At 42.6% G+C, this 27,743-nt stretch overlaps 1 protein-coding gene and 1 long non-coding RNA gene across 7 annotated transcripts in view; one reads left to right on the top strand and one right to left on the bottom strand.

Annotated features, from left to right (window-relative positions):
* The window catches only part of DTD1 (D-aminoacyl-tRNA deacylase 1), a 205,911-nt gene that overhangs the window by 134,150 nt on the left and 44,018 nt on the right, over positions 1 to 27,743 (top strand). The window lies entirely within an intron of this gene.
* LOC125109166 (uncharacterized) lies at positions 38 to 21,566 on the bottom strand. The gene is made up of 4 exons (XR_007130143.1): positions 21,423 to 21,566; positions 6,514 to 6,517; positions 2,340 to 2,346; positions 38 to 50 (listed from the first exon to the last, which is right to left on the bottom strand). It is a non-coding gene; the product is annotated as an uncharacterized LOC125109166 (long non-coding RNA).

The following is a 27,743-nucleotide window of genomic DNA, read 5'->3' as shown; positions in this document are numbered from 1 at the left end:
AGAAGACCTCTTCAAGACATCATGTGTTAGTCCTGTTGGAGACTGATCCACTGCTGAGTGGGGGAATCTTAGAGCTGATTCTTTTCTCTCTGGACAAGAAAACTTTGCCACAGAATTTTTTTTTTTTTAAAGATTTATTTATTTGAGAAAGTGAGAGAGCATGTGCACACACACATGTCATGTTAGGGCAGAAGGTGAGGGAGAGACAGTCCTAAGCAGATTCCAAGCTGCGTGCGGAGCCCAACATGGCGTTTGGTCTCACGAACCTGAGATCACGACCCCAGCTGAAACCAAGAGTTGGACATTTAACCAACTATACCACCAAGGGGCCCTGCCACAGGAAGTCTTAAAGTGCATGTTAACACATACGTGTGTGTGCATGCGTGTGCGCATATCTTAATCCTCCTCCTTTCTAGCCAGGAGAATAAGAGTACCAAAGGTCTACAGCTTCTTAGAGCTCCTTCCTTTGGCCCTCTCAGTGACCTGCTGGTCCTCAGTAACCTGACATCCAGCCCAGCCAGAGGCAGGACAGAACTTTCCTGTAGAAAGTTCCTGTAGCAGAACACCTAGCTACTGGCCCACAGGACAGGGGTCTTGTGAGTGTGTCTGTATGAGGATTGTGGTACAAGGGACACCTTTACAGACCTAGCTGTGTAGCCAACTCTTCCATGTGTGGGCAGGGCTTGGGGGATTATGGGCCATGCACATAGAAGGTGGTCAGGAGCTTGGAGAAGATGGGGCGTTCTCTCTGTCTCTTGAAATGTGGCTAGTCCCAACTGAAATGTGCTATAGATATAAAATACACCATGGATTTCAAGGAGTTAGTACAAAGAGATGGCATAACATCTAATTAATAATTTTTATGTTAATTACATAATATAATGTATTGAAAATTTAAAATTATATTGGTGCCTCTTATCTGTGGGTTGTGTTCTGTTTCTGTTGGACAGCAATGATTTAAAGCCTATAGGCTTTAACTGCTATCAAGGACAGTCTGGTGAACATCTTGACACAATAGTGGTATATATTGCTGGCCTCTGGTGTTCAACAAAAGGGGGTTTATTTGGGACTCTTAATGAGAAAGTTCACAATGAAGGCAAGGAATGTGTATGAGTATGTGTGCCTGCATGTAGATACATTCATATATGGATGCATGTAAATTGTCTCGGACTTGGAGAATAAAATAACTAAAATCTTAAATGTAAACTGTGAACTTTCTTATCTCCACAACCCTTTCTCCACATCTTATTAGGGTATGTTATGGGAAAACCATATGAGAATTAATTGTGTAGTGAAATGTCTTGATCTCGAGAAAGCAAGAAAGGGCATTTACTGTTGAAGTAAAGTTTGTATGAATAAAAATGTTTCTATATACAGGGAGGTGATTTTACTGATCACTGGCATATTGGTTATTCATTTTTTTTTTTTTAAAGATTTTATTTATTTATTTGACAGACAGAGATCACAAGCAGGCAGAGAGACAGGCAGAGAGAGAGGAGGAAGCAGGCTCCCCGCTGAGCAGAGAGCCCGATGCGGGGCTCGATCCCAGGACCCTGAGATCATGACCTGAGCCGAAGGCAGCGGCTTAACCCACTGAGCCACCCAGGCGCCCCTTGGTTATTCATTTTAAAGAGAGGAATGCAGTTTAAGACTTTTTTCTCAAATGAAATTATTCGTTCATTTGAAATGATTCTTTGTGTCTCTCCTTTGTTTCACATGATAATTTTATGCTGTTATTCAGGTAAATAGGACGTATCCATTGCTACCTAGAGGGAGAGAGCCAGAGGGAAAAACTGAGTTTTTCATAGTGATAGTCGAATTATAATGTTTAAAAAGTTAAAGCCTAATTTTCCTACAAATGAATAGTGAGTAGGTATCAGGAATTGTTTAACTCATAAGTGAGGGAGCCAGCTGGATGGCAGTGGAATCGGGGGAGACAATAGGAGAGAGGTGGGAATGAACAGTCAGGTACGAATGTTAGATTAAGGGCACTAAGGTAAATACAAATTGATTAATGGCCATCCAGCCATAATCTTGGGAATGTCTCTTTGTTTCTACAGAAGTAACTTGTAGGTTCTCAGTCTTCTGATTTTAGACTTCACTGGGTCTGGGCCCTAATCAGTAGTGAAGGGTAAGTCACACAAAGCTGTATGCCCCGAGAGCGAGGTCAGTCTTGCTAAACCGTGCTCCACACCAATGTTGAGGGAGAGCCCAGTTATCTTTTGGTTTCACTTCAAAATTCTGGCTAATTTTTTTTTCTATTTCCCAGTAGAATGGGCTTATTTGATCTTTTCCAGCATTTACGATTGCCTAGGGCCTTTCCTATTCTTGTAAACTACAAGGGAACTTAACGATACTTGAGGATCACATGAGGCCACAGTTACCCCTTCCCATTCTCCCTGTCCTCTTCCCCTGTCCCATGTCCTCACTCACGACAGACCAGCTTACAGTCTGAATCTCACCTCCTGGGCCTGGATGCCTGAGGAGAGTTGTTAAGTGGAGGGATGGCTTGCTTAGTTAGAGTGGTACTTTTGTTAGTTTTTGTTTGTTTGTTTGTTTTTAATGTTTGATACTGGAGACCAATACATTAAAAATGCACAGCAACATCAGATTGCTCTAGAAGTTTTTGAACACTCTTGTGGTCTATACTTACATCCTTACAGATTTGCACAGTTTGGAGCAGACAATGGTCTGTTGCCCTCCCTTTGAGTAGTGTTGTCTTAGAGGACAGTCTTTCCTAGCACTATGGTCAGGATAGAGGTATAGTTCCCTCTCATCTACAACAGTGGTGGGCCTATGAGTGTCTATGGGATCTGTAGCCCTCTGCCTCGTGGGTCTCCCTCAGTCCTGCCAGCTGGTCAAAGTACTGTGTGATGTAAGTCAGAGTGAAGGGTTTGTGGTACGCAGATAGCTTCAAGATAAGCCTCTTGCCTTCCTTCCACTGAATTGGTGCAGCCAAGCCCCATCTAAATAGAAATTCTGGAGCCATTCCTGCTTGCTGCCTCTAGGAAAACTGTACTTTCCGTTAGGCCACTGGCTCAGACTCTGAGTCTTCACAGGCTTTGCAAGAGAGACTGAGGAATGTAGAGAGCATGTTATTTCCTAGACTCCCTTCCAAAGACCAGGACACTTGGGAAAGATGTGTACATCATAAATAAAATCCCCATTTGCTTAGGGATATTTTTGGCCTTTTGGAAGAGACTAGCTTTCCTTTCAAAGGGCATCATCAAACTTTCCTCATTCATTATGAACAAGTGGACTTCTATTTAAGTTACTTACAAAGCATATCAAAGAAACGCCCTGCTATCCTGGAAATTTGGAAAGATATTTTCCTTCCTTGCCGATCTCCATTTCTGTAGCCTCATGTTCTAGGGAGCTTCTGTAAGTGATGTGACTGGCTCTTCTCTTGGCATTTGATGCCTCCTCAGGTCTGTGGGGCTGGCAGATTTTTCTCCTGGATAGTGGACCTGTTCCCATGCAGACCTGGTGGAACCAGGAAGTATTGTCATGGAGATCATGACGCTTCCATGGATTCTTTCCGCCCACTGTAGAATGACTGTCCACCAGATGGGTCTCTGTACTTAACGTTCTTTGATAGCACTAGTTACTCTTACCTGATGGTAGAACACAGTCTTCTTGTTGCCCTTTGGCTGTTGAATTTCTCTGATAAGGGAAGAGCACATGTCTCCTTGGAAATGGGCTGGTGTACACTGTGACTCCATTGGGTCTGTGGAGGTCTGGGCATAGCTTTTATTTTTACCCCCACAGCTCTTGAACAGTGCCCACTGCTCACCTAGCTTTCACTTACCAGTGGTCTCTTGTGCCTAGATGGGATCCTGTTTTAAGGCAGTATTTTGAAGACTGGTTGTAGTTTTATTTGGGAGATTTGGGCAAAGTGAATGCCCAGCCTTGTACTTAACCTGGAAGCTTTTAATCTCTCCTTCTATTTTCAATGATAGCCTAGCTGGATATAGTATTCTTGGCTGCATGTTTTTCTCATTTAGTACTCTGAATATATCATGCCAGCTCTTTCTGGCCTGCCAGGTCTCTGTGGATAAGTCTGCTGCCAATCTAATATTTTTACCATTGTACGTTACAGACTTCTTTTCCCGGGCTGCGTTCAGGATCTTCTCTTTGTCACTAAGACTTGTCAATTTTACTATTAGGTGACGGGGTGTGGACCTATTCTTATTGATCTTGAGGGGGGGTTCTCTGAACCTCCTGGATTTTGATGCTTGTTCCCTTTGCCATATTGGGGAAATTCTCTCCAATAATTCTCTCCAGTATACCTTCTGCTCCCTCTCTGTTTCCTCTTCTTCTGGAATCCCAATTATTCTAATGTTGTTTCGTCTTATGGTGTCACTTATCTCTCGAATTCTTCCCTCGTGATCCAGTAGCTGTTTGTCCCTCTTTTGCTCAGCTTCTTTATTCTCTGTCATTTGGTCTTCTATATCGCTAATTCTTTCTTCTGCCTCATTTATCCTAGCAGTCAGAGCCTCCATTTTTGTTTGCACCTCATTAATAGCTTTTTTGATTTCAACTTGGTTAGATTTTAGTTCTTTTATTTCTCCAGAAAGGGCTTTTATATCTCCCGAGAGGGTTTCTCTAATATCTTCCATGCCTTTTTCGAGCCCGGCTAGAACCTTGAGAATCGTCATTCTGAACTCTGGATCTGACATATTACCAATGTCTGTATTGATTAGGTCCCTAGCCTTTGGTATTGCCTCTTGTTCTTTTTTTTGTGGTGAATTTTTCCGCCTTGTCATTTTGTCCAGATAAGAGTATATGAAGGAGTGAGTAAAATACTAAAAGGGTGGCAACAACCCCAGGAAAATATGCTTTAGCCAAATCAGAAGAGATCCCAAATCGTGAGGGGGGAGAAAGGGGATAAAAAGAGATTCAGAAAGAAAGAAAAAAAAATTAAAAAAAGAAAACCAATAAAGAAAAAGTATAAAAAGGAAAAAATATATATATATATTAGATAAACTAGTTAAAAAATGTTAAAAAAGAAAAGGGTAAAAGTTAAAAAAATTTAGCAGCAGAAGAAAAAAAATTGAAAAAGAAAAAAAAAATTAAATTAACTGCAAGGCTAAAGAATCATGGGGAGAAAGCCATGAGTTCCGTGCTTTGCTTTCTCCTCCTCTGGAATTCTCCTTGGTATTGAAACTACACTTCTTGGTAGGTGAACTTAGTCCTGGCTGGGTTTCCCGTTGAACTTCTGGGGGAGGGGCCTGTTGTAGTGATTCTCAAGCGTCTTTGCCCCAGGCGGAGTTGCACCGCCCTTACCCGGGGCTGGTCTGAGTAATCCGCTGGGGTTTGCTGTCGGGAGCTTTTGTTCCCTGAGCGTTTTCTGTAGAATTCCGGAGGGCGGGAATGAAGATGGTGGCCTCCCAGTCTCTGGGCCGGAGGAGCCAAGAGCCCGGGGCCCCACTCCTCAGTGCACCCCCAGAGAACAGCACCCAATGACTCCCGCCACCCTGGCCTCCGCCGCGCTCCGAGCTGACCGAGCCTGCGACCGGTTCAAGGTAACCCCGAGCTGAGAGTCACTCCTCGGCTCTGTCTTTGTAGCTGGCTTCCCCGTTCTAATACCTGTGAGCTCTGCAACACTCAGACACCCTGATCCTTCTGTGACCCTGCGGGACCTGAGGCCACATTGACCCCGCGCGGGCTTCACCCGGGTTAAGCCTCTGGAGCGATATCCCTCAGCGGAACAGACTTTTAAAAGTCCCGATTTTGTGCTCTGTTGCTCTGCCGCTTGCCGGGAGCCGGCCCCTTCCCCCGAGGTCTATCTTCCCGTCGCTTTGGATTCACTTCTCCGCCAGTCCTACCTTTCAGAAAGTGGTTGATTTTCTGTTTCTAGAGTTGCTGTTCTTCTTCTCTTCAATCTCCCGTTGGATTTGTAGGTGTTTGTATTCTTTAGATAAGCTATCTATCTAGCTGATCTCCCGCTACCTGAAGTAGTCTCAGCCTGCTACTTCTCCGCCATCTTGACTCCTCCTCCCCCAGCCTTGTACTTATGGACCACCAGAAGTATAAACATAATTAATAGAATAAGCATAGTGACCTGCATATTAGAGACTCACACTGGCAAATCAGGAGCCCACACATGTGTGTTTGGTGAGTTCAGTATTTATACCTCTAAAGAAAATGGGTGCCATTGTTATAAAAAGTTGAGACTTTCAGTTCTCCCCAGTCCAAGAGTCTGGCTAACACAGATATCCTGATAACAGGGTGTGTTTGCCCTGAGTCACTGCTGCCTCTTCTGTAGGAGGCCCTTGCTCTTCTCATGCTTGCCCTCTTCATGTGCGGCTGTATCTTCCTCATTTCCTTGAGGCATTAGTTTTGGTTCCCTTGATTTCACATGCCTTTGCTGATAAGTTTGGGGATGCAGATTGGTGGTGAACTCTTGTCTGAGCGTGGGTCAGTTTCCAGAGTCATCCTATAAGGTAGAAATTGGATGTGGTCTCAGTGGCCTTGGAAAACCCCTTGCATAACCCATTGTTTTATATAGACGGTCCTCCACAGTACGGTGTATATTTATATAAATCTGTTTGGTATGCTCTGGTGGGCATGATGACATCCATAAGGGTGTCACTGATGGAGACTCCAGAAGGCTACCATTCCTCTTCACCATCCTCATTGTTTGGGTAAACACGGTTACTTATTTCCTCACTGTTTTTCTGTGACTTTCCATTCCTTCTTGTTTCTTTGTAGAAGGTGTTAAGGAGCCTTACCCCGTTCTGCCTGTCCCCTAAAGGTCATAACTCTATCTGAGATCTGAAAGTTCTATCCACAGGTCTTTCCATTGGTTCAGCAGCCCCTTGTTCTCGTTACTGTGGGCAGATTCTCACCAAAGGAGATGGTGGGCAGAATGTCCTAGCTTTTGGGGATCTTCATTTCTTTGTTTTTTTCTGAGTGCCAGATAGTTGAATGTAATTGGTAATACTGGTATAGACTCGGCATAAAAAAAATCTTAGAAGTTCCCTTGGGAAATCTTACAGTTGAGGAAAGGGAATGAAAACAGCTGGTAAGGACTTAATAAGCTACCTTATACCCAGGAGTTAGGGGCTTGGGAGGGGTGGGTCATTTTCAATTGTGAGTGTTCTCCCCCCAGTTTTTAAAAAAAATACCTAGAAAGCCATATAGAAAATAGGCAATCTGGAAACTCTGGGCCTGCATTCTGATTTCATTTTTGACTCTAGGGTACGTTAGTCTAATCACTTCTTGTGGTTGTATTTGAGGATTAGGTCACTTTGGAAAGTATAGTGTGTTCACGTCCATTATGAATGGGTTACCCTATAATACCTTGTCTAAAATTGGGACACTTCTTGTAGCACCTGGGTGGCTCAGTGGGTTAAGCCTCTGCCTTCAGCTCAGGTCATGATCTCAGGGTCCTGAAATCGAGCCCCACATTGGGCTCCGTGCTCAGCAGGGAGCCTGCTTCCCCCACTCTCTGCCTGCCTCTCTGCCTACTTGTGATCTCTCTCTCTGTGTCAAATAAATAAATAAAATCTTAAAAAAAGTCTCATTTAAAAAAATAAAATTGGGCCACTTCTGAGACTGAAAAGGACAGTAGGTATGGTAGTTCTGGGCACATTACAATGTGTGATCACCTGATTATGAAGATCAGTTTCAGTTAGTCATCTTAAAATGAACATTTTTTTTGGCTGGCAGTTTTTTTGTTTTGTTTTGTTATTATTAACATATAATATATTGTTTCAGGGGTACAGATCTGTGATTCATCAGTCTTACACAATTCACAGCACTCACCACAACATATACCCTCCCCAGTGTCTATCACCCAGCCATCCCATCCCCCGACCTCCCTCCATTTTAGCAACCCTGTTTGTTTCCTGAGATTAATAGAAAATGAACATTAAAAAAAAAAGATTTATTTATTTATTTATTTGACAGACAGAGATCACAAGTGGGCAGAGAGAGAGGAGGAAGCAGGCTCCCTGCTGAGCAGAGAGCCTGATGTGGGGCTCAATCCCAGGACCCTGCAATCATGACCTGAGCCAAAGGCAGAGGCTTTAACCCACTGAGCCACCCAGGCGCCCAGAGAAAATGAACATTTTTAAAAATTGAGAACAATTTTTTGAGTAAAGATTTTATTTATTTATTTGACAAACAGAGATCACAAGTAAGCAGAGAAGGAGGCGGGGTGGGGCAGGGGGGGTGGTGCTGGGTGGGAAGCAGCCTCCCTGCTGATTCCAGGACCCTGCGATCATGACCTGAGCCAAAGACTGAGGCTTTAACTCACTGAGCCTCCCAGGCATCCTGAGAACAATTTTGGTAGTACTCAGATTAGGTACCATGTCTTGTATTCTCTCTAAAATAGAAACTGATAATAGAAATCATAGTTATAGAAATATGTATTATATAAATAATAATAATAGAGAAATTTTTATTAAAACTAAGTAAATTATCTTATGAAACAGATCTGTACAAAGGTAATTTTTAATAAAATAGAATTTTTGACAAAAAATGCATTATACTTTCAGAATCTTATTAAAATATTTTAAGAAATTTTTTTTAATTTTATTTTTTATAAACATATATTTTTATCCCCAGGGGTACAGGTCTGTGAATCGCCAGGTTTACACACTTCACAGCACTCACCATAGCATATACCCTCCCCAATGTCCATAACCCCACCCCCCCTCTCCCAACCCCCCTCCCCCCATCAACCCTCAGTTTGTTTTGTGAGATTAAGAGTCACTTATGGTTTGTCTCCCTCCCAATCCCATCTTGTTTCATTTACTCTTCTCCTACCCCCTTAAGACCCCATGTTGCATCTCCTCTCCCTCATATCAGGGAGATCATATGATAGTTGTCTTTCTCCGATTGACTTATTTCGCTAAGCATGATACCCTCTAGTTCTACATCCATGTCGTCGCAAATGGCAGATTTCATTTCTTTTGATGGCTGCATAGTATTCCATTGTGTATATATACCACATCTTTTTTATCCATTTGTCTGTTGATGGACATCTAGGTTCTTTCCATAGTTTGGCTATTGTAGACATTGCTGCTATAAACATTCGGGTGCACGTGCCCCTTCGGATCACTACGTTTGTATCTTTAGGGTAAATACCCAGCAGTGCAATTGCTGGGTCATAGGGTAGTTCTATTTTCAACATTTTGAGGAACCTCCATGCTGTTTTCCAGAGTGGTTGCACCAGCTTGCATTCCCACCAACATGTAGTGTAGGAGGGTTCCCCTTTCTCCGCATCCTCGCCAGCATCTGTCATTTCCTGACTTGTTAATTTTAGCCATTCTGACTGGTGTGAGGTGATATCTCATGGTGGTTTTGATTTGTATTTCCCTGATGCTGAGTGATGTGGAGCACTTTTTCATGTGTCTGTTGGCCATCTGGATATCTTCTTTGCAGAAATGTCTGTTAATGTCCTCTGCCCATTTCTTGATTGGATTATTTCTTCTTTGGGTGTTGAGTTTGCTAAGTTCTTTATAGATTTTGGACACTAGCCCTTTATCTGATATGTCGTTTGCAAATATCTTCTCCCATTCTGTCAGTTGTCTTTTGGTTTTGTTAACTGTTTCCTTTGCTGTGCAAAAGCTTTTGATCTTGATGAAATCCCAATAGTTCATTTTTGCCCTTGCTTCCCTTGCCTTTGGCGATGTTCCTAGGAAGATGTTGCTGCGGCTGAGGTCGAAGAGGTTGCTGCTGTGTTCTCCTCAAGGATTTTGATGGATTCCTTACTCACATTGAGGTCCTTCATCCATTTTGAGTCTATTTTCGTGTGTGGTGTAAGGAAATGGTCCAGTTTCATGTTTCTGCATGTGGCTGTCCAATTTTCCCAACACCATTTATTGAAGAGGCTGTCTTTTTTCCATTGGACATTCTTTCCTGCATTGTCGAAGATGAGTTGACCATAGAGTTGAGGGTCTATTTCTGGGCTCTCTATTCTGTTCCATTGATCTATGTGTCTGTTTTTGTGCCAGTACCATGCTGTCTTGATGATGACAGCTTTGTAATAGAGCTTGAAGTCCGGAATTGTGATGCCACCAACTTTGGCTTTCTTTTTCAATATGCCTTTGGCTATTTGAGGTCTTTTCTGGTTCCATATAAATTTTAGGATTATTTGTTCCATTTCTTTGAAAAAAATGGATGGTACTTTGATAGGAATTGCCTTAAATGTGTAGATTGCTTTAGGTAGCATAGACATTTTCACAATATTTATTCTTCCAATCCAGGAGCATGGAACATTTTTCCATTTCTTTGTGTCTTCCTCAATTTCTTTCCTGAGTACTTTATAGTTTCCTGTGTATAGATTCTTAGTCTCTTTGGTTAGGTTTATTCCTAGGTATCTTATAGTTTTGGGTGCAATTGTAAATGGGATTGACTCCTTAATTTCTCTTTCTTCTGTCTTGTTGTTGGTGTAGAGAAATGCAACTGATTTCTGTGCATTGATTTTATATCCTGACACTTTACTGAATTCCTGTACAAGTTCTAGCAGTTTTGGAGTGGAGTCTTTTGGGTCTTCCACATAAAGTATCATATCATCTGCAAAGAGTGAGAATTTGACTTCTTCTTTGCCGACTTGGATGCCTTTAATTTCCTTTTGCTGTCTGATTGCTGAGGCTAGGACTTCTAGTACTATGTTGAATAGCGGTGGTGATAACGGACATCCCTGCCGTGTTCTTGACCTTAGCGGAAAAGCTTTCAGTTTTTCTCCATTGAGGATGATATTTGCGGTGGGTTTTTCATAGATGGCTTTGATAATATTGAGGTATGTGCCGTCTATCCCTACACTTTGAAGAGTTTTGATCAGGAAGGGATGCTGTACTTTGTCAAATGCTTTTTCAGCATCTATGGAGAGTATCATATGGTTCTCGTTCTTTCTTTTATTAATGTGTTGTATCACACTGATTGATTTGTGGATGTTGAACCAACCTTGCAGCCCTGGAATAAATCCCAGTTGGTCGTGGTGAATAATCCTTTTAATGTACTGTTGAATCCTATTGGCTAGTATTTTGCTGAGAATTTTTGCATCTGTGTTCATCAAGGATATTGGTGTGTAGTTCTCTTTTTTGATGGGATCCTTGTCTGGTTTTGGGATCAAGGTGATGCTGGCCTCATAAAATGAGTTTGGAAGTTTTCCTTCTATTTCTATTTTTTGGAACAGTTTCAGGAGATCTGGCCCTGGGTTTTTGTTTGTTTGGAGATTTTTGATGACTGTTTCAATCTCCTTACTGGTCATGGGTCTGTTGAGGCTTTCTATTTCTTCCTGGTTCAGTTGTGGTAGTTTATATGTCTCTAGGAATGCATCCATTTCTTCCAGATTGTCAAATTTGTTGGCGTAGAGTTGCTCATAGTATGTTCTTATAATTGTCTGTATTTCTTTGGTGTTCGTTGTGATCTCTCCTCTTTCATTCATGATTTTTATTTATTTGGGTCCTTTCTCTTTTCTTTTTGATAAGTCTGGCCAGGGGTTTATCGATCTTATTAATTCTTTCAAAGAACCAGCTCCTAGTTTTGTTGATTTGCTCAGCTGCTTTTTTTGATTTCTATTTCATTGATTTCTGCTCTGATCTTTATGATTTCTCTTCTCCTGCTGGGTTTAGGGTTTCTTTCTTGTTCTTTCTCCAGCTCCTTTAGGTGTAGGGTTAGGTTGTGTACCTGAGACCTTTCTTGTTTCTTGAGAAAGGCTTGTACCGCTATATATTTTCCTCTCAGGACTGCCTTTGTTGTGTCCCACAGATTTTGAACTGTTGTGTTTTCATTATCATTTGTTTCCATGAATTTTTTCAATTCTTCTTTAATTTCCTGGTTGACCCATTCATTCTTTAGAAGGATGCTGTTTAGTCTCCATGTATTTGGGTTCTTTCCACATTTCCTCTTGTGATTGAGTTCTAGCTTCAGTGCATTGTGGTCTGAAAATATGCAGGGAATGATCCCAATCTTTTGATACTGGTTGAGACCTGATTTAGGACCGAGGATGTGATCTATTCTGGAGAATGTTCCATGTGCACTAGAGAAGAATGTGTATTCTGTAGCTTTGGGATGAAATGTTCTGAATATATCTGTGATGTCCATCTGGTCCAGTGTGTCATTTAAGGCCTTTATTTCCTTTTTTTTTTTTTTTTAGATTTTATTTATTTATTTGACAGAGAGAGACCACAGGTAGACAGAGAAGCAGGCAGAGAGAGAGAGAGGGAAGCAGGCTCCCCGCTGAGCAGAGAGCCCAATGCGGGACTCGATCCCAGGACCCTGAGATCATGACCTGAGCGAAAGGCAGCGGCTTAACCCACTGAGCCACCCAGGCGCCCTAAGGCCTTTATTTCCTTGTTTATCTTTTGCTTGGATGATCTATCCATTTCAGTGAGGGGGGGTGTTAAAGTCCCCTACTATTATTGTATTATTGTTGATATGTTTCTTTGATTTTGTTATTAATTGGTTTATATAGTTGGCTGCTCCCACGTTAGGGGTATAGATATTTAAAATTGTTAGATCTTCTTGTTGGACAGTTCCTTTGCATATGATGTAGTGTCCTTCCTCATCTCTTATTATAATCCTTGGCTTCAAATCTAATTGATCTGATATAAGGATTGCCACTCCTGCTTTCTTCTGATGTCCATTAGCATGGTAAATTCTTTTCCACCCCCTCACTTTATTTATTTATTTTTTATTTATTTTTTTAATTTTTTTATTTTTTTCAGCATAACAGTATTCATTATTTTTGCACCACACCCAGTGCTCCATGCAATCCGTGCCCTCTACAATACCCACCACCTGGTGCCCCCAACCTCCCACCCCCCACCCCTTCAAAATTCTCAGATCGTTTTTCAGAGTCCATAGTCTCTCATGGTTCACCTCCCCTTCCAATTTCCCTCAACTCCCTTCTCCTCTCCATCTCCCCTTGTCCTCCATGCTATTTGTTATGCTCCACAAATAAGTGAAACCATATGATAATTGACTCTCTCTGCTTGACTTATTTCACTCAGCATAATCTCTTCCAGTCCCGTCCATGTTGCTACAAAACTTGGGGATTCATCCTTTCTTTCTTTTTTTTTTTTTTTTTTACAGCGTTATAAACATATATTTTTATCCCCAGGGGTACAGGTCTGCGAATCGCCAGGTTTACACACTTCACAACACTCACCATAGCACATACCCTCCCCGATATCCATAACCCCAACCCCTCTCCCAACCCCCTCCCCCCATCAACCCTCAGTTTGTTTTGTGAGATTAAGAGTCACTTATGGTTTGTCTCCCTCCCAATCCCATCTTGTTTCATTTACTCTTCTCCTACCCCTTCAACCCCCCATGTTGCATCTCCTCTCCCTCATATCAGGGAGATCATATGATAGTTGTCTTTCTCCGATTGACTTATTTCGCTAAGCATGATACCCTCTAGTTCCATCCACATCGTCGCAAATGGCAAGATTTCATTTCTTTTGATGGCTGCATAGTATTCCATTGTGTATATATACCACATCTTCTTTATCCATTCGTCTGTAGATGGACATCTAGGTTCTTTCCATAGTTTGGCTATTGTAGACATTGCTGCTATAAACATTCGGGTGCATGTGCCCCTTCGGATCACTACGTTTGTATCTTTAGGGTAAATACCCAGCAGTGCCATTGCAGGGTCATAGGGTAGTTCTATTTTCAACATTTTGAGGAACCTCCATGCTGTTTTCCAGAGTGGTTGCACCAGCTTGTATTCCCACCAACAGTGTAGGAGGGTTCCCCTTTCTCCGCATCCTCGCCAGCATCTGTCATTTCCTGACTTGTTAATTTTAGCCATTCTGACTGGTGTGAGGTGATATCTCATGGTGGTTTTGATTTGTATTTCCCTGATGCCGAGTGATATGGAGCACTTTTTCATGTGTCTGTTGGCCATCTGGATGTCTTCTTTGCAGAAATGTCTGTTCATGTCCTCTGCCCATTTCTTGATTGGATTATTTGTTCTTTGGGTGTTGAGTTTGCTAAGTTCTTTATAGATTTTGGACACTAGCCCTTTATCTGATATGTCATTTGCAAATATCTTCTCCCATTCTGTCAGTTGTCTTTTGGTTTTTTTAACTGTTTCCTTTGCTGTGCAAAAGCTTTTGATCTTGATAAAATCCCAAAAGTTCATTTTTGCCCTTGCTTCCCTTGCCTTTGGTGATGTTCCTAGGAAGATGTTGCTGCGGCTGACGTCGAAGAGGTTGCTGCCTGTGTTCTCCTCGAGGATTTTGATGGATTCCTTTCTCACATTGAGATCCTTCATCCATTTTGAGTCTATTTTCGTGTGTGGTGTAAGGAAATGATCCAATTTCATTTTTCTGCATGTGGCTGTCCAATTTTCCCAACACCATTTATTGTAGAGGCTGTCTTTTTTCCATTGGACATTCTTTCCTGCTTTGTCAAAGATGAGTTGACCATAGAGTTGAGGGTCCATTTCTGGGCTCTCTATTCTGTTCCATTGATCTATGTGTCTGTTTTTGTGCCAATACCATGCTGTCTTGATGATGACAGCTTTGTAATAGAGCTTGAAGTCCGGAATTGTGATGCCACCAACTTTGGCTTTCTTTTTCAATATTCCTTTGGTTATTCGAGGTCTTTTCTGGTTCCATATAAATTTTAGGATTATTTGTTCCATTTGTTTGAAAAAAATGGATGGTACTTTGATAGGAATTGCCTTAAATGTGTAGATTGCTTTAGGTAGCATAGACATTTTCACAATATTTATTCTTCCAATCCAGGAGCATGGAACATTTTTCCATTTCTTTGTGTCTTCCTCAATTTCTTTCATGAGTACTTTATAGTTTTCTGAGTATAGATTCTTAGTCTCTTTGGTTAGGTTTATTCCTAGGTATCTTATAGTTTTGGGTGCAATTGTAAATGGGATGGACTCCTTAATTTCTCTTTCTTCTGTCTTGTTGTTGGTGTAGAGAAATGCAACTGATTTCTGTGCATTGATTTTATATCCTGACACTTTACTGAATTCCTGTACAAGTTCTAGCAGTTTTGGAGTGGAGTCTTTTGGGTTTTCCACATAGAGTATCATATCATCTGCGAAGAGTGATAGTTTGACTTCTTCTTTGCCGATTTGGATGCCTTTAATTTCCTTTTGCTGTCTGATTGCTGAGGCTAGGACTTCTAGTACTATGTTGAATAGCAGTGGTGATAACGGACATCCCTGCCGTGTTCCTGACCTTAGCGGAAAAGCTTTCAGTTTTTCTCCATTGAGAATGATATTTGCGGTGGGTTTTTCATAGATGGCTTTGATAATATTGAGGTATGTGCCGTCTATCCCTACACTTTGAAGAGTTTTGATCAGGAAGGGATGCTGTACTTTGTCAAATGCTTTTTCAGCATCTATGGAGAGTATCATATGGTTCTCGTTCTTTCTTTTATTAATGTGTTGTATCACATTGATTGATTTGCGGATGTTGAACCAGCCTTGCAGCCCTGGAATAAATCCCAGTTGGTCGTGGTGAATAATCCTTTTAATGTACTGTTGAATCCCATTGGCTAGTATTTTGGCGAGAATTTTTGCATCTGTGTTCATCAAGGATATTGGTCTGTAGTTCTCTTTTTTGTTGGGATCCTTGTCTGGTTTTGGGATCAAGGTGATGCTGGCCTCATAAAATGAGTTTGGAAGTTTTCCTTCTATTTCTATTTTTTGGAACAGTTTCAGGAGAATAGGAATTAGTTCTTCTTTAAATGTTTGGTAGAATTCCCCCGGGAAGCCATCTGGCCCTGGGCTTTTGTTTGTTTGGAGATTTTTGATGACTGTTTCAATCTCCTTACTGGTTATGGGTCTGTTCAGGCTTTCTATTTCTTCCTGGTTCAGTTGTGGTAGTTTATATGTCTCTAGGAATGCATCCATTTCTTCCAGATTGTCAAATTTGTTGGCGTAGAGTTGCTCATAGTATGTTCTTATAATTGTCTGTATTTCTTTGGTGTTCGTTGTGATGTCTCCTCTTTCATTCATGATTTTATTTATTTGGGTCCTTTCTCTTTTCTTTTTGATAAGTCTGGCCAGGGGTTTATCAATCTTATTAATTCTTTCAAAGAACCAGCTCCTAGTTTTGTTGATTTGCTCAGCTGCTTTTTTTGATTTCTATTTCATTGATTTCTGCTCTGATCTTTATGATTTCTCTTCTCCTGCTGGGTTTAGGGTTTCTTTCTTGTTCTTTCTCCAGCTCCTTTAGGTGTAGGGTTAGGTTGTGTACCTGAGACCTTTCTTGTTTCTTGAGAAAGGCTTGTACCGCTATATATTTTCCTCTCAGGACTGCCTTTGTTGTGTCCCACAGATTTTGAACTGTTGTGTTTTCATTATCATTTGTTTCCATGAATTTTTTCAATTCTTCTTTAATTTCCTGGTTGACCCATTCATTCTTTAGAAGGATGCTGTTTAGTCTCCATGTATTTGGGTTCTTTCCACATTTCCTCTTGTGATTGAGTTCTAGCTTCAGTGCATTGTGGTCTGAAAATATGCAGGGAATGATCCCAATCTTTTGATACTGGTTGAGACCTGATTTAGGACCGAGGATGTGATCTATTCTGGAGAATGTTCCATGTGCACTAGAGAAGAATGTGTATTCTGTAGCTTTGGGATGAAATGTTCTGAATATATCTGTGATGTCCATCTGGTCCAGTGTGTCATTTAAGGCCTTTATTTCCTTTTTTTTTTTTTTTTAGATTTTATTTATTTATTTGACAGAGAGAGACCACAGGTAGACAGAGAAGCAGGCAGAGAGAGAGAGAGGGAAGCAGGCTCCCCGCTGAGCAGAGAGCCCAATGCGGGACTCGATCCCAGGACCCTGAGATCATGACCTGAGCGAAAGGCAGCGGCTTAACCCACTGAGCCACCCAGGCGCCCTAAGGCCTTTATTTCCTTGTTTATCTTTTGCTTGGATGATCTATCCATTTCAGTGAGGGGGGTGTTAAAGTCCCCTACTATTATTGTATTATTGTTGATATGTTTCTTTGATTTTGTTATTAATTGGTTTATATAGTTGGCTGCTCCCACGTTAGGGGTATAGATATTTAAAATTGTTAGATCTTCTTGTTGGACAGTTCCTTTGCATATGATGTAGTGTCCTTCCTCATCTCTTATTATAATCTTTGGCTTCAAATCTAATTGATCTGATATAAGGATTGCCACTCCTGCTTTCTTCTGATGTCCATTAGCATGGTAAATTCTTTTCCACCCCCTCACTTTAAATCTGGAGGTGTCTTCGGGTTTAAGATGAGTTTCTTGTAGGCAACATATAGATGGGTTTTGTTTTTTTATCCATTCTGATACCCTGTGTCTTTTGCTTGGGGCATTTAGCCCATTAACATTCAGGGTAACTATTGAGAGATAGGAATTTAGTGCCATTGTATTGCCTGTAAGGTGACTGTTATTGTACATTGTCTCTGTTTCTTTCTGATCTACTACTTTTAGGGTCTCTCTTTGCTTAGAGGACCCCTTTCAATATTTCCTGTAGAGCTGGTTTGGTATTTGCAAATTCTTTCAGTTTTTGTTTGTCCTGGAAGCTTTTAATCTCTCCTTCTATTTTCAATGATAGCCTAGCTGGATATAGTATTCTTGGCTGCATGCTTTTCTCGTTTAGTACTCTGAATATATCATGCCAGCTCTTTCTGGCCTGCCAGGTCTCTGTGGATAAGTCTGCTGCCAATCTAATATTTTTACCATTGTACGTTACAGACTTCTTTTCCCGGGCTGCGTTCAGGATCTTCTCTTTGTCACTAAGACTTGTAAATTTTACTATTAGGTGACGGGGTGTGGACCTATTCTTATTGATCTTGAGGGGGGTTCTCTGAACCTCCTGGATTTTGATGCTTGTTCCCTTTGCCGTATTGGGGAAATTCTCTCCAATAATTCTCTCCAGTATACCTTCTGCTCCCTCTCTGTTTCCTCTTCTTCTGGAATCCCAATTATTCTAATGTTGTTTCGTCTTATGGTGTCACTTATCTCTCGAATTCTTCCCTCGTGATCCAGTAGCTGTTTGTCCCTTTTTTTCTCAGCTTCTTTATTCTCTGTCATTTGGTCTTCTATATCACTAATTCTTTCTTCTGCCTCATTTATCCTAGCAGTGAGAGCCTCCATTTTTGATTAAACCTTATTAATAGCTTTTTTGATTTCAACTTGGTTAGATTTTAGTTCTTTTATTTCTCCAGAAAGGGCTTTTATATCTCCCGAGAGGGTTTCTCTAGTATCTTCCATGCCTTTTTCAAGCCCGGCTAGAACCTTGAGAATCGTCATTCTGAACTCTAGATCTGACATATTACCAACGTCTGTATTGATTAGGTCCCTACACTTTGGTACTGCCTCTTGTTCTTTTTTTTTTGTGGTGAATTTTTCTGCCTTGTCATTTTGTCCAGATAAGAGTATATGAAGGAGTGAGTAAAATACTAAAAGGGTGGCAGCAACCCCAGGAAAATATGGTTTTGCCAAATCAGAAGAGATCCCAAATCGTGAGGGGGGAGAAAGGGGATAAAAAGAGGTTCAGAAAGAAAAAAAAAAAAAAAAAGAAAGAAACAATTAAAAAAAGAAAACCGATAAAGAAAAAATATAAAAAGAAAAAAAATATATATATATTAGATAAACTAGTTAAAAAACGTTAAAAAAGAAAAGGGTAAAAGTTAAAAAATTTAGCACCAGAAGAAAAAAAAAGTGAAAAAGAAAAAAATTAAATTAACTGCAAGGCTAAAGAATCATGGGGAGAAAGCCATGAGTTCCGTGCTTTGCTTTCTCCTCCTCTGGAATTCAGCTGCCCTTCTTGGTATTGAAACTATAGTCCTTGGTAGGTGAACTTGGTCCTGGCTGGGTTTCTTGTTGATCTTCTGGGGGAGGGGCCTGTTGTAGTGATTCTGAAGCGTCTTTGCCCCAGGCGGAGTTGCACCGCCCTTACCCGCCCTTACCCGGGGCGGTCTGAGTAATCCGCTGGGGTTTGCTTTCGGGAGCTTTTGTTCCATGAGCGCTTTCCGTAGAGTCCCGGAGGGCGGGAATGAAGATGGTGGCCTCCCCGTCTCCGGCCGGCCGGAGGAGCCGAGAGCCCGGGGCCCCACTCCTCAGTGCGCCCTCAGAGAACAGCGCCCAATTACTCCCGCACCCTGGCCTCCGCCGCGCTCCGAGCTGACCGAGCCTGCGACCGGTTCAAGGTAACCCCGAGATTAGAGCTCACTCGTCGGCTCTGTCTCTGTAGCCGGCTTCCCTGTTCTAATACCTGTAAGCTTTGCGACACTCAGACACCCCCGATCCTTCTGTGACCCTGCGGGACCTGAGGCCACGCTGACCCTGCGTGGGCTTTACCCCGGTTAAGCCTCTGGAGCGATGTCCCTCAGTGGAACAGACTTTTAAAAGTCCTGATTTTGTGCTCCGTTGCTCTGCCGCTTGCCGGGAGCCGGCCCCTCCCCCTGCGGTCTATCTTCCCGTCGCTTTGGATTCACTTCTCCGCCAGTCCTACCTTTCAGAAAGTGGTTGATTTTCTGTTTCTAGAGTTGCTGTTCTTCTTCTCTTCGATCTCCCATTGGATTTGTAGGTGTTTGCAATCTTTAGATAAGCTATTTAGCTGATCTCCCGCTAACTGAAGTAGTCTCAGCTGCTACTTCTCCGCCATCTTGACTCCTCCTTAAGAATTTTTTTAATGGACATTGTTTGGAGGTAAATAGGGACAGTGTTCATTTTGTCAAGGATTCACATGTAAAACAAGCTACTTGTTTAAACTTATCTTGAAGATTCATAGATATTCAAATCTTTAAGAATCAGTTTATTTTTCCAAGATGAACATTTCTAATAAAATTGTATCTCATGACATAAAATTGTTTTGCATTAGATAAGCTTTACAAAATGTAAAAGGATGAATTAGTGCCTCAATTATTTTAAATTGTTCAGCCTTAAAAACAACGGAGTAATTAGGACTTGCCTTAGCTTAGAAAGCTGTTGGAAAAGATTCACTGCACTATTTTTCAAACAACATTCCTTAAATGAAGGTAGCCGATGGTGACAAATGTCACCGAGAGGATTGCACATTGATATGCTTTCTGAACCCAGACAACAGGACCGCTGAAGCCATGTGCTTCCCTTTGCAGAGTCAGGAAAGGGCTTCATGCATTGAGAGTAATGGCTTATTGTTTGTCTGCATTTCCTCCTTTGGCCGTTTGTAGGTTGGGTAGATTTCAGATAGGTTTTTTTTTTTTTTTTTTTTAATTGAGAGGAATACTGGGTATTTTTGTATTCCTATAAATATTCTTGAGCTTTTAGTCAAGTTACTTGGAATCAATTTGATTCTTTTGGGTCTTGCTTTTATGATTGATTGAGTCCAGAGCCTTGCTTATTCTAGAACTGGTTGTTCCCCACAACTGAGGCAAGACCTTGCTGAGCACTACCCGCTGCCCCATGGACTAGGAGCTTCTTCCATCTGTTGGGTAGGAACAGGCACTGTTCCCAGCCCTATTACTGTAACCTCTATTGCTTTTGAGTGGTTCTTTCCTGGCCTTGAGTAGTCTCCTTACCCACAGGCATTGCCCGCTACCCTTTCGAATGTTCAGTCTCTGCCTACTGACCCCCAGGGTTCTCCGTGTAGTTCACTTCTCTCCAGTGCTCTGTCCCAAAGCGCTTTGCTGCTTTAGCCTCCAGGACTCTTAATTCCATCTACTCTACTTAAGAAGTCTTTAGACTCTGCCTCAGTTCCACTATCTGTACTCTGTCCTGGAAGGTCTCAAGGGGGTTGGCTGGCTCTGCTGCAGGACTCAGCTTGTTTGTTTCCTGTGTCAGGAGGGGGGTGGTCACTGGCCTTTGCTGCCTTAGGTTCAGTGTCTTGAAAACAGTTGTTTCCTATGTTTGTTCTTTCTTTCTTTCCCTTTTTTTGAGGGGTTCAGGTAAAAGAGTAAGTCTGGTTCCTGTTGCTCTGTCTCTGAAAGAAGCAGAAGTCTCAGGATGGTTTTTTAAAAAAAAAATCTTTATTTTTTTCCCCCTTCTGAGCTGTTCTGGCTCACAATCCTTTCTTTAGGTCAAGGGTGGTGTCTGGGTTGCCTTGAAGTCCTTCCTTTTCTGTTTTTTGTTTTTGTTTTTGTTTTTTAATCTGGGTCCAGACCTTGAATAAAGATAAGTCCAAATCTGGCTTCTTCCCACAAATCTTTCTTCACTGGCTCCAGTTTGCTTGGTTTCCCTTTCTTAGAGCACTTAGAGATTTTTAGTAGCCAGTGGTATGCCATCCCTCAGTGCTTCATCTTTGTCTTATGTAATTAAATCTTGCCTTTCCAGACTTTTTGAGCCAGGGGTCCTTGTTTATACATTCTCGTGCCCCTCGTATTGATCAGCACAGGAATAAACCTGTGAAGCATCAGCAAGTATTTGTTCATAGGAATACTCACTTTGTGGCCAAAGGATGCTCAGGAAATGTCATTTTGGGAAATACTCTGTGTGTGCAGGTTTGGGATGGAGTAGGAATGACATAGTGTGGAGGCCGAGAAAGTTAAGGCCATCCCACCTCAAGTTTAGCTGATGTGGGAAACAGAGGCAGAAGAAAATCATTAAAATTCCTTACCTACTGACAAGCCCTTGAAACAGACAGAGTGGCTCTCCCCTGGGGACTTAACTGCCCTCACCTTGAGGTTTTGCTAAGGACAATCCTAGCCTGACCAACCCCTTACCCCAACAGTTCCAACCAGGATCCTGTAAGTCTACTTTAACAAACTTTATCTCTAAACCTCCAAGATAGTGTCGAGAATCATTCCCAAGCATATGGCCCACTGATAGACATCTAAAGGGTCTCATGAGAAGATTTTTATTATTGGTAATAAATAACCTTTCTCTCAATGATAGCTAGCCCCTCAAGGTCCTGGAGACCTTGATTCCTTAGAGACTTACATCATGCACAGTCCCCTATGTCTTCACCCACCGTGGAGTCCACCCCTACTCTGCCTTTAAAAACTCTGACTGTGGGGCACCTGGGTGGCTCAGTGGGTTAAGCCGCTGCCTTCGGCTCAGGTCATGATCCCAGGTCCTGGGTTCGAGCCCCACATCGGGCTTTCTGCTCAGCAGGGAGCCTGCTTCCTCCTCTCTCTGCCTGCCTCTCTGCCTACTTGTGATTTCTCTCTGTCAAATAAATAAATAAAATCTTTAAAAAAAAATAAAACAAAAACTCTGACTGTAATCTGGTTCGGGGTCCAAGTCCCTACTCCACTGCGTCGGGTATGCTTGGGCCCAAGCTTAAGCATGTCACCTCGGGGTCCAAGTCCCTCCTCTGCTGTGTGGGGTATACTTGGGCCCAAGCTTAAGCTTGTCAAATAAACCCTCGTGTGATTGCATCGGTGCTTGGCTCCTTGGTGGTCTCTCGGATGCGAAAACTCAGGCATAACAGTAGTGGCTCTCACTACAAGGTCAGATGTCAGCATGGCTGTACCAGTCTCCCTAGGTCTGGGTCGCAGGTGGCCTTAAATAAAAGGGATTGTTAGATTACAGGTTAGCCTGGAACTTGACCTGAGTGACCATATGAAAACCAAACCTTAACAATTGAGATAGACATGGTAAAATTAGGTCCTTCCCCTCTCACAGACCTTTTAATAAAGCAGCAGTGGGCTCCCTGCATCTATGTAGGTCTCCAGTGGAAATAAAGCCCCCAGATGCACACAGGGGAGATCTGGAAGCATCCTGGGTGTTTGTCTGCCTGGCTTTATCTCAGCTTAAAGTGGTCATGATTTTACACTGACTCACATGGAACCTATTTTACCAATAGCTGTGCTGCCCCTGGAGTCTTCTTTCTTCAGTTCATACAAAGCCTTTCGCGTGCAGACCTTCCTCCTCGCCACACCACATAAGGTACCAATTCCAGCAGAGGGATCTGGGCACAGCTTTAGGGGTTTGACTGTCACTGGATCACCCTGTAATGGGATTACCGTTTAATGTGTTCTCTTTCCCTCCCCTGCCTGGGCATTTCCATTTCCATTCCCCCAGTGATCTCTTTGGTCCTTGGGCCTTGGCCGGGAAGGGGCTGCTGGTGAGCTGCTTTCAGGGCTTGCCGCAGCCTCTGCTGCTCCTTGGTGGCCTCCTGCTGAGGCTGGCCCACGGGGGCATCCTTTGCAGAGGTCACTCTTTGAAAGAAACCTCTTTGTGCTCCTCTTCCAATTGCTCTTTCTTCCTGGTGCGTGTCCCCTTGGCATTTCAGGAACTGTTTCATGTAGTGGCTGGCTTTGTAAGTGTGTATCTAAAGACAATAGAAGAAGCTTTAATTTTAAACACCTATTTTCTTCCCTAAACCTTTTTGCTCCTTCAGAAATGTCCTCTTGTTAAAATCATCCCAGGGTCCCTGGGGGTAGGTCAGGACTTGACTCTTCAGTTGGCTTGGATGAGCTGTCCCAGCAGGAGCAGGCCAGGCTTCTTCTAGGGATATCGAGTTCTCCTTAAGAGCTGGGGCAAGGACCTGACAGGATCACAGTGGGTTGGGTGTGACTGGTTGAGATTCCCAATGTTCCTGAATTGGTCTCTGTTGCTGGAGCGAGGATTTGGAGGATCCTTGGCCTGGGTTCATGTCCCCATCTTTATCTGACCATATCGGCTCATCACTCCTTAGTTGGAGCCAGAGGCTGATTCTTCTGCATTGCTCATTCCTGGCCATTCTTTCACGTTTACTTCTCTCTGCTGCTTCATGTTTTGCCTCTGGGCTGAGAATTCTCTCTGCTCCTCTGGGCTCTACCCGTTCTTGAGGGTCCCCAGCCTGAGACCATGGAGTTCTTGTCTTCAGTAGCACACAGGTGTTCTCTCCCCAAGGGTAAGGTCTGTTCCTGGCTTTACATCCCTTTCTGGACCTGGCATGACTGTGGGTAGAGTGGGTCATTATTAGATGTTTTCATTGTCCTGATGTGGTGAGCCCTGGTTCAGACTAGGGAAGCTCCGCTCTCTTGTTCCCTATAAATGTGAACCTGAGAAGGCTGGGAGCTCTCTGACCTTCAGTTCACCTGCCTATCAAATGGGCATGACTGTGAGGCCTCCTCAGCCCCTACATCATTGTGAGGCTCAAAAGGAAGGATGAGAAAGAGGGGGCTCTCAGGTGAGCATAGGGTGTTGTTGTGTCAAGTCACTTTACCTCTTAGGCCGCACTTTCTGACCCATGAAATCAGAAGGCTGTCCTCAATACATATTTTTCAACTGAATTACCTTTGTGATTTTCCCATTTTGTAGCCACTGTAGGTTTATGTATTTACTTTCACCCGAGTAACATGTTGTTTGGCTTCGTGTGCTGCCGCCTCACCACATGAGTTGTATTAAAGCTGGTTTTGCCCCCATGAATCCCCATATTCTGTGTGGATGACTTCTTGCTGTAGGGATAATTATTTTCACCGCAAGTTCTTTTCTGCTTGAAGTTAGCTTTAGAACTTCTCCTTGCCCCTGCTGTTCACAGGTCCACTAATTAGGATAAGCAGGGTTTCCCCCCTTGGTTCAGGTCAGTGATTCTTTGTATACACAGGCTGATTAAGCACAGATGCTGAGTGATGGGTTGGATTGGTTCTGCTTCCTTCAGTGCTGCCCCTGACCAAGCTGGAGGCCAACCTGGTTACTGGTTGTTCTCTAGGTTGGGCCCAGTGGGTCCATCCTGTAAGAGGACTCAGGTCCCTTTGCTTGGTGTCCTGCTCAGGTAGGAGCAATTAAGAGTGTTAGATATGATTTATCCTCTGAGTCCTGGAGAAGTTTTAAAAATTTTCCCTTGGAGCAAAACTTATTTCTTACTTCAACTAGAAGATTTGTCAAAATAGGCTGTGTGTTCGCACCTCAAAGGGGGACTGACTGCTGACATTCCTGCCCCTATAGCCAAGTGCCTGTGTGTGATACGAAACAATGTCTGTTGTCATTTGTGTGTCTAGGCTTTTAAGTCTCTGGTTCCATTGCCCAGGTCCATCCTGGATCCCAGGCTTCGAGGATCTTCCTGTCCCGAGTTGTCTGCTCAGCCACAGTCTGAAGACCAGTCCTGACCCCGGACCCCAGGGGTATGTGATATGGACTCTGCCTTTGCCATATCTGCTGTTGGTCCAGCTCTGATAGTGGGTTTCGGCTCTGGTTCCGGGTACTCACCTGAGACCTGACACTTTACTTTCTCTTGCCCCATTCTCTCTGGAGCCTGGAGATAGTAAGCCCTGTCCCTGAGGTCAAACCCCAGGGCACCTCCTTGTGAAAGAATGACTGTCCTGCTAGACCACTCCCTTTACCTGGGCCCTGCTTCCCCGCAGTGTGCAGCATGCCAGGTGGGTCTTCTCACCTGTCCCTGAAGTTGGTGAGCCTGTCTGCACATCTGCTTCATCTCAGGATGTGGCTTTCTCCACACCAATTGTCCCCAGTATTCTTACGGCTATGCGTGGCCCTGGGCTGGGCTACAGTCTCAGTAAGCAGAGAACACCAAACCAAACCAAGTCACCAAATCAGACAGACATCTTGGAACTTCTGTTTGGATGGGGGAAGGGGTTGAAACCGTTGTTTAAAAGGAGACTCTGGGATTTTCTGTGGGTAAAATCTATAAAATGAAAACTAATCAAAAGTTGACAAAACTGTTTTTGCTTTCTTCCCTCATTACGGAGTCTTTGGACTCTGAAAATTCCCCCAAATTTCTAAAGGTTAGTGTATCAGGTTCTAATTCACAGGCTTTTTGTTCTCTGTAGACAGCGCTTTTTCCTTGGGAAGCTTTTGGTGCTGATCTCTGGTGTACGGCTATTCAGGTATATGTGGAGTCTGTCATTGGTGCCGACTCTTGTCTGACCTAGTTTATGTCATGTTTGAAATGCAAATCAAGTCATTTGAAATGAAGTTGGACCTACTAATATCCTTTAAGAGATTATGCTAAGGGGGCGCCTGGGTGGCTCAGTGGGTTGAGCCGCTGCCTTCGGCTCAGGTCATGATCTCAGGGTCCTGGGATCGAGTCCCGCATCGGGCTCTCTGCCCAGCAGGAAGCCTGCTTCCCTCTCTCTCTCTCTGCCTGCCTCTCCGTCTACTTGTGATCTCTCTCTGTCAAATAAATAAATAAAATCTTTAAAAAAAAAAAAAGAGATTATACTAAGGAAAGGCCAACCTTGCCATGCTCTTGGTTTACTGGATGTTTCAATCTATTTTTCAGGCATTTGGTATTTAATAAAATCCAGCACTTTTCAGTGGTACTTTCTCCATCCGTTTTCAAAGCCTTGTGTTTTTTTCCAGCAAATGTAATCCATGTGATTTTTTCACTCAGTTCATCTAAATGTTCATTCAGGATCTAAACCCTTTGATATCCCAGAAGCATTTATATTCCTCTCTTTAAAAAAAAAAAAAAAGGCTATAACATTTCTCCACTTTCAGAAAGGAGAAGCAATGTTTTAAGACTGAGCGGGATCCTGGGCTCTAAAATGTTTCCAGATTCTGGTTTGTGGCACGTGGGGTCCGACTGGTTGGGCCGCAGTATCACTTGTCCTTACTCCTCCACACAGAGGCCAGACTCTCACTGTGACATGCGCACTTCTCAGACATCTGCTTGGCCAACCTCAAGTCTCAGGAGGAGGCCCACAGACTCATGCAGGGCCTGCCTTCTGACTCATAGAAGGAGAAGACCTAACCTGCCTGAGACATTTTGGGGCTTGCTTTATTCTGGAAGGAAATCTTGCAGTCTTTTAAAAATAACATAAAAGGCTGGCCTGTGATTTTATAAATTTTGATTTAAGTGAAAGAGTAGCTCATTTTTTATAATGAAGCAAGTTTATCTCCTTTTGGGTTTGTGATTGCAAGAGTTCCTGTTACTTTAATCTTTCTGACTATCCCCTTAGAAGATTTAGAATTTAAGCTGAATGTAATCAGCTAGGCCTTTTACTTAACTAGCTACTTTGTGTTTATTCAAAACTTCCTCTACAGAGGGGTGCCAGTGGAAGGGGAGAAATTAGTGTGCCATTCTCCTTGAAACTGGAAAAAAATATGGCAGTTCATAGGCCAGGATTAAAGATTTAGAAGGTGAAAAGAACTAGGAGAAAATAGAAGAAAGAAAAGATCTGCCTGGGTTTCTAGGAAACTTGTTTATAAGTCTCTCAAGAAAATACCCAAAGAAAACCAAATGGAAAGAAGCAACAAGGGGTTCAATTTAAGAGTAGAGTTGGGTTTTCTTAGCCAGTCTTTATCAGTTTCTCTGACTGGATCTTTAATTTGTTTCTTTAAAAATCCTCAATGAGCTTTGAAGTTTCAGGTAACATTAGTTTAATAAAGAGATTTATTTTGTATGAAAAGTTGGAGATCCATGCTTATTAGTTAGTGGAATGACGCTTACATTTTTCAAAATTAGAAATACGGAACAAAGAGCCCCTTTTTGGTCACCAGTAATTGATGCAATATTGTATTTATATTATCTCTAATAGAAAATTTTGATAATGTGTGATATACAGGAATACATGTTACATAGATTATATTAGGCTGAACCATATGAACTTGTTGCTCTTTGACCATATTTTATTACCAATATTGCAATTTTATATGGCTCAATCTAAAATAACATCATATGTAAATTCAGAGAATTTTCAAAAAGCAGTTGAGGAGGAAAGATGCCAGCTTGTTAACTAGACCTCTCCAAGTTAGGGAAAACTTCTTGGATGTTCCCTTTGGCCCACATAGGAACCCAGAATGAGGCAGGATGGTGGTTGGGGCTCTGCTTCTTCACCTTGGCTGGAGGCCAGACCGGATGCTTGACTTACCTCCCTCTCTGCCATGAGCAGAGAGCTAGCTACAGGCCTTTGTCCTTCCTTGGAGCATGTCTCCTATTTTGTATTTTTGTGTA

Source organism: Lutra lutra, chromosome 9 (assembly GCF_902655055.1).
Source record: "Lutra lutra chromosome 9, mLutLut1.2, whole genome shotgun sequence".
NCBI lineage: Eukaryota > Metazoa > Chordata > Mammalia > Carnivora > Mustelidae > Lutra > Lutra lutra.
The sequence above is the reverse complement of the archived record's forward strand: the minus strand, read 5'-3'. Positions and strand labels throughout refer to the sequence as shown.